We start from the raw sequence: 7,238 nt of genomic DNA on the forward strand, positions 1-7,238 counted from the left end.
TACTTCCATGCAATGGCCAATCAAGTCATGAAAAATGTCATTCATTGCTCTATGATAAGTTGCACCATCATTTTCTATTCCAAATGGCATTACCAAGTATTCATATGCTCTGACATGTCCTAGGCATCTAAAAATGTTTTATGTATATCTTCTTTAGCCATTTTTATCTGATTATAATCAGCATTCCCATTTATAGAACTCTGTGTTTTGCAACTGCATATATGGATAGGTCAGCCATAGGCATGGGGTACTCATCTTTAGGCGTGGCTCCATGAATGTTTCTATAGTCAACATAACATCGAACTGCATTAGTTATAGCTTTTAATACAGGTACAATGTTGGCCAACCACTCGATATACTTGGCAGGCCTAATAAATCCAGCCTTTCAATCTATTATTTAACCTTTTCCTCTATCTCTTTTGACATTCTTCGTGGTGCTTGCTTTACAGGTTTATATCTTTCCTTAATAGCCATCATGTGTTCTACTAAGGTTGAATTTAAACATGACATTTTAGTGTAATGCCAAGCAAAACAATCTTTAAACTCGTGTAGAAGGCTAACTATTTTTGCCCGATCTTCTGCTTCCAATAGGCCACTGATCTGTATAGGCCTTGGATCCTCCTCGGTTCCCAAATCAATGGTGTCTAAGAGGTCTTGTACCTCTGGTGTTGGCTTATCAGGTTCTGTACAAAAAAATTCAACTGATTCTAGGCCCTCGAGCATGTCATCGGGCCAATCCAAGTCATATATACACTCAGCCATATGTATAGCTGCTTCTATTTCTTTCTTAAAAAACTCTTATTCTCCTGTGTTCTGGCTACTTGAAGCTTCTTTCTTGGTTGAGTTTTCCTTTTCTTGTTTTCTCTCTCTCCCATACACCAACAGTCTCTTGATTTACGACCTGATTGCAACTACTTAGTCATTTCTTCTCTATTCTAAATTACTGGTATTGGGGAGCTGGGACGATATGAGGTCTATCCTATTTTTCCCTAGTGAGAAACAATCCTTGTTCCAATAGCTTTTGGGTTGTCACCTTAGTCGGGTGGCCGTTCTCATCAACTCTTAAGCACTGCAGAATCCTAAACACTAGGATTATAAAAGCTGGCTTCTGCAACATTGGTTATAGGGAGAAATGGTCGTGGTTCGGCCTTTACCATCTCCCAAAATCCTGGTCCCATGGTCCCTGCCTCGTGGTAAACAACTACTTGTTGATGCAAGGTGAAGGGCACAAAAAAACTTTGGTGAATCCAATATCTACCAAGCAAGGCTTCATAAGTGGAACTACTGTCGATCACGAAAAAGGCTAGCATGATTTGCTTAGATCCCAAGTCAACTTCAAAGGGAAATATCTCATACGTTCTGGTAATAGCCCTAGAGAAGCTAGGGACTGTTAGGTTTATAGGAATAAGATCTTCCTCACCTTTTCCCAACTTTTTCATCTGTTTCAACGGTATCACGTTCACCAAATCTCATCCATCAATCAAAATCCTCTTGAAAGGTACTCATTCCAGATTAGCAGTTACATATATGGGCTTAAGATGGTTAGCTAAAGACATACTCAGGCGACTGAAGACCATTCTGTAATGTTTACGTAGAAGTTGCTAGGTCCATGTAAATCCTCATTCTTTCCTCTAATATGGTCCGTAAACTCATATAACCAAACCTGTGCTTCTTTTGGTAACATTAGTTTAGGCAATTCTTCCTCCCTAGTTATACCAAAGTTTGGCAATTGCCCCAGAATCTCACAAAAGGTCTTAAACAACAAAGGTAAGGGTATTCCTCTCTCAGGTGAAATAGTCCCAAAACAAATTGGTTCTAGACTCCATCTTGGGGCTGACATCATCATCATATCTTCTTGAGCTCTCCTCAAGATTCTGTACTTTCCAGGATGAGGGTTTTGTGGCACATGATTTCCTTCTCGCTCAGTCTTGCTATTGGCCATTTCCACCTCCTTTTTGCATCTCCATTGACGTTGATTCCTTCCCCTATGAAGCACTTTTTCAAACTTCACATTTTCAGAGGTTTCTGATGTAGTAGGGACTTTTAATGATTTCATATAGGCTTTGTGTTGCCTCTGGACTCTCTTGATCATAGAAGCTCTCATTTCCTTTACTGGTTTTCCATCCTTCCCTACTACATACCATTTTCGCCCGAGTTGAGCATAATCTTTCTTAGTGACCGGGGATACTGGGTTTTTTGTTCTTCCCTTTACTCTGATATCACCACCATCATAACTTGGCTGGGGAGGCCTTACCTCTATCCATTTTAGCATTTTGACCTCTCTATCCTCCGCTTCTTATGAGGCTTCATAGTTTCTGAATACCTCAGAATCTCCTCATAACCTTTAGAAAACATTTTTGGAGGTCTATTTCTCAACTGCCTACATGATGCTCCTGCGTGCTTCTTGCTATTCTTTCTCTCTTCTTCTGATCCACTCTTGATCAATAATAGCTCATGATGCTAGCACTTCTAGCTCACATTCACGTAGGCACTTGCTACACAACACCAACCCTTGAACTATGGTTGTTTTGGGTCTTTCGGGCAACTTAATAGCTCATTCTGTAGGTCTGTCAACTTGCCTTCTTTCTGCTTTCACTTCCCAAGTGGCTTTTCCTTTCCCTTTCTCAGCCCAAGTCAGGTTGATCATGTTTATTGGGGCCTCTGGGAAGGGATCTGTGTCAATCATCATATTGGCCTTGGGTTTCTCCAAGAGCAATTTTCCCTTGACTATGAGGTTTGTATCCAGTCCTTGAACTAGACATAATTGGTTATGGAATGGTTGAAGGTATAGTGCAGCTTGCAATACTTTTTTCCTCATAATTTTTCTGGCTTAAGCATCTTTTTGGTGCTGTTGGGCACGACCACTCTTGCCCACACCAACTTTTCATAGATCTTCAAGGCTTTGGTTAAATCAAAAGAATAACTCTGATATTTAGGGGCCTTCATAGGGACAAATCCACCATCATTCATCACCATTTTCTAATCCTTAACTGGCTAAACTAACCTCTTTACCATTAAAGGCTTAAAAGGAGTAGTCATCTTTGCTGCACGCATTTCAATTCCCTCTCCTCCATGACCATCACTTTCTTCTGGCTCTACTATTTTAAACTCTACTTGGTGACTTACAGCTTTATTCTTGAAGAAAAGAGGCACATTGGATGAATGTTTTACTTGTTGTTCTTCAATCAATAGCTTTTCATATTGTGGTAGCAATTACTAGCTCTTATAACTCATTGAACTGTACATCATAAAACTTCTTTCTCAAAGGCAGCCTCAATGCCTTCTAAGCAATAGATATAAGTTGGGCATGGTTGATAGGAAATTGGCACCTTATCCTTGTCCTCTTAAATCTCATCATGAAGTCCTCTGTGGACTTATGCTTATATTGCTTCACCTCAACTAGATCGTTGATAGTCATCTCGGGCTCCACCATATAGAACTGTTCATGAAAAGCTATCTCCATTTGTCCCCAGTTAGCAATAGAATTGGAGAGGGGGTAATAGAGAATACCATTGAGACGCTAGGCTAACCAACGAGTTCCTAAACAATCTTAACTTATAGTTAGGATTGTCTTCAAATGCCACACAGTAATTGGAAAACTTGAAGATATGATCTCTAGATGACACATTGTCATCTTCTCCACTAAAGGTTGGAAACGCTGGCATCTTGAAGTTTAGGGGAAAAGGATTCTGCTCATCAATATACTCGGGGTAGGGCTTCTGGTAGATGATCTTAAACAGTGGGTGGGCCTGGGGTTAAGCATTTTGGACCACCATTCTTCTTAACTTAGTTAACTCGTCTCTAAGCTGCTGGTTGGTTGTATTATTATGTGGACTGTAAGGAGGTTCCTACTTCGGGCTACCTTCATTGCCCGAGAAAGTTTCTTTCTTTGGTTCGGGCTGTCTCTATCTGGCCCCTCCTCCCTTATTAGCTAATGGTGGTGGCCTATAAGGAAGAAGCTTGCTCACAGTTATGGACACAACTTTTCCACTAAATTCTCCAACTTGTTGGTTCATTCCGTACTTTTACCTGTCTTGCCCGGCCTGCCCTCTACTATCTAGTAAGGATAGTAGTTGGTTAGGCAACTTAGTCTCTAGGATTTCATCTAATATTGACTGACTGGTCCCAAGCCCTACTTTCTCATTTCATCTTTCCTTCCCTTCCTCGAGTAAGGGAAATAGGGGAATAACTGGTTCCTTCTTAGGGCTTGCCTCTCTCATCATCTCTCTAGCATAACTGTCTTTTGGAGTAGAGTACTCCAAATCTAGTTTTATCTTCAAACTTCCTGTTAAGGAACAGAGTCTACTAACATCTCCCCTAGTCTCTAAAGAGATATTTTCCATACTTTTCAACACTTGCACCATGGTGGCTTGTAAGTCTTCATTGGTCACCTTTCCTCCTAACTTTTCAAATGGAGTCGGGCTTCCTAGAACAGCTGGTCCTCGTAGGGATGGGAAATTTTCTGGATGATTTGTCATTTTTGATTTTGGTAGACAATGGGGTGGCCCATATTCTGTGTTCCACCTAAAGGTTATTTCCTTCCTCTTTCTTCTTGGCATACAAGACTAATGGAGTCTTGCTGGGCGTGCTAAAACTGTGTTCAGGCAAAGATTTCTCTGGAGAAAGTCTCTGGAACTCAGCACAGCTTCCCAAGGGATTGGCACTTTGACGTTTGGTAGTCGGGCTCTTGCTTGTTGGTTTACTACAAGAAGAGTATGAAGTTAATTTTGAAAGGTGCCTTTGTGGGGCCTTAGGTATAGACCTTGAGGTTCACAGTCAAAATTAACAAAGTGCTAGGCATGCCACTGCTATCTCAATATAACAGATGTAGAACAAGTGTGTTTAAAGCTGATTACTTGTGCCCCAAGTTACTCAAACTTCTTGTAATCAAAGGATTGTCACATATGGGTTAAGTCTGTATTAAGTTCTTTTTCTTGACTTGTAAACAAAGACTTTTAGTTCATGATCTTGTATGTTCAAATGGAGGGAGTCCAAAGCCCTTTAAGTTATTTGTTTGATTCCAAGTTGTTCTTAATGAAAACAGATCTATTAAGTTAACCAGATCCAGATGCAAATGAGACTCTTGAAATAGAAAAACAGGTGGAAATGACTTGAATACATGCTGAAGAGTGCATAAATCAATAGATCTACTAATTTAGAGAATAAACAAAGAGACTCAGGCAAAATTTCACCTTGTCTATCAAGGTTGAACCTTTTGCATCCACTTCTTTTTTAGTTTACAGGGGTTGTATGCTAAAAGGGATGGATGGTAAACAGGTTTACACGAGGGAATTGATACTACAACACTAAGGGAGGTAGCAGAACTTTTATACTATACATAATGTAGCATTTGTAAGGAAACTATTGCTAAAAAGACTGAATCAGAGTTGATTTCAGGCTTGAAGAGTACAAACTGGCTTGAGAGTAGAGTTTGTATGCTTGTTTGTTTGATTGGTTGAGTGTCCTTGTCTATGTTGTCTCTTCTTCCTTTTATAGGCGATTTGGCTCGATGATCAGGGCATTGCTCTTGCCCGAAAGCTCTTGGAGGGTAGTAAGTCATCAGCTTGTTACTTGTAGTGCCATTAGTAAATGCTTTTTGCTGATAGTAAGTTAGTTTCCATCACTTGTCACTTCCATCATAGACACATGGCTTATGTTTTGGCTGAGAAGGCTTCAGTTTCCTTCTGGGCTCGATGCTGGGCTTCAGGCAAGTCTTCATTTAATTTTGACATCCTTGGGCTTTCTTTCATTGAAACCCAATATTTAAATATTAACCGAAATAATTACTACGTCACCATTAAGAATTGTCCTTCTCGATGCTACCAGAAACTATGAGTTAAATAATATTCACATTAGTATAATGTCATCTTTTTACAGTTTAAATCTGAAGATCCATTGGCTCATGTTACAGATATTCTAACATGGTTTCTAGGAGTCACTAAAGAACATCTCTGGATGGAATTCTTTCCTTGCATTGTGAAAGACAAATGATCGAGTTAACAAATTGTTGAATCGTTCTCAAGCCTCATAAAACGTCTTATATCTCAGTTCATTAGTCTTCTGAGTTGAAAGGAACTTCTCCAAGAACATGTTTGAATGTCATTCCAACTAGTCAGGGATCCAGGCCTAGTCATGTCATTGTCTTTGCTTTGTCTTTATTGCCATGACACGCTACTAGTTGTCACTCATGGTTTGTTTAGCCATTTGATTATCAATAATTAATCAGAAATAAAAGATTGCTTTAATTCATAATTGATTAGTAATAGTTCTATCATCCCACTACCTCGCTAATTAGAACCCTAATGGGTCGAACTCCGATAAGCTAAGATTTTGGAAACTTAAGAAGATGGTGCGATCAATTAATTAGTGTGGGTAGGTTAAGATTAATTAATTAATAAATCGTATGCCAAGAAAAAAAAAACATTGTCTTGGGCCTTAAAAGTAATTTTTGGGTTCCTATTGGGTATGTAACTCAAGTTGTGCATGACAACTAAGTGAGAAATTTCAAAAGGCCAACCTACACTATATGACTGGTTTTGGGGACTTTATAGATACATCTAACTTAGTGGTTTTGGAGAGCAAAGAGGAGGAGTAAAGCCACCATTCTTCTCCTTCCCTCCACAAAACTTAGCTACTATGAGGAGAGAGTGCTAGCACTGCTCTCTATTCGTATATATGTTATCTCATATTCTTTTCAAATCAAGGTTGGTGAAGATACTTAGAGGTCATCTATCGTGGTGAATTTTGGAGATCTTACTCACACCTAGAAGAATGCAAGGAGAACAAATGAAGATACATCCATGGAAATTTGAAGGTCTTTCCTCAAAGGTGAAACTTTAGTTCTTGGAACCAAAGAGAGCTTCAAGGTTATTATCATCTCATCATCCCTTCAACTTTTGTTTGGAACAAAATATATATGGTTCATCAACCCTTAGGCCTTGAAGATTTTGTAAAGGATTTGGTTTTTGAATATATGCATATCTAGCTTTTCCATTTAATTTGATTTTAAGCATGCGTTATTTAACAAATCCACTAATTTCAGACAATTTGTCCTTCAACAAGGGAATAGGTCATATCAATTTACAAGTTCCAAATTTTGTCCAAAAGTTTATTTCTATCATCCATACGAAAGGTTAAGTGAAAAATGAAATGGGAACGCGCAACCAAAATTCAAATTCTATATTTTAGTATATAATATTTGAATAAGTACTAAATCACAATATTATGATATAGTTAAA

The sequence above is a fragment of the Malus domestica genome, chromosome 06, assembly GCF_042453785.1.
Source record: "Malus domestica chromosome 06, GDT2T_hap1".
In the NCBI taxonomy this organism is placed as follows: domain Eukaryota; kingdom Viridiplantae; phylum Streptophyta; class Magnoliopsida; order Rosales; family Rosaceae; genus Malus; species Malus domestica.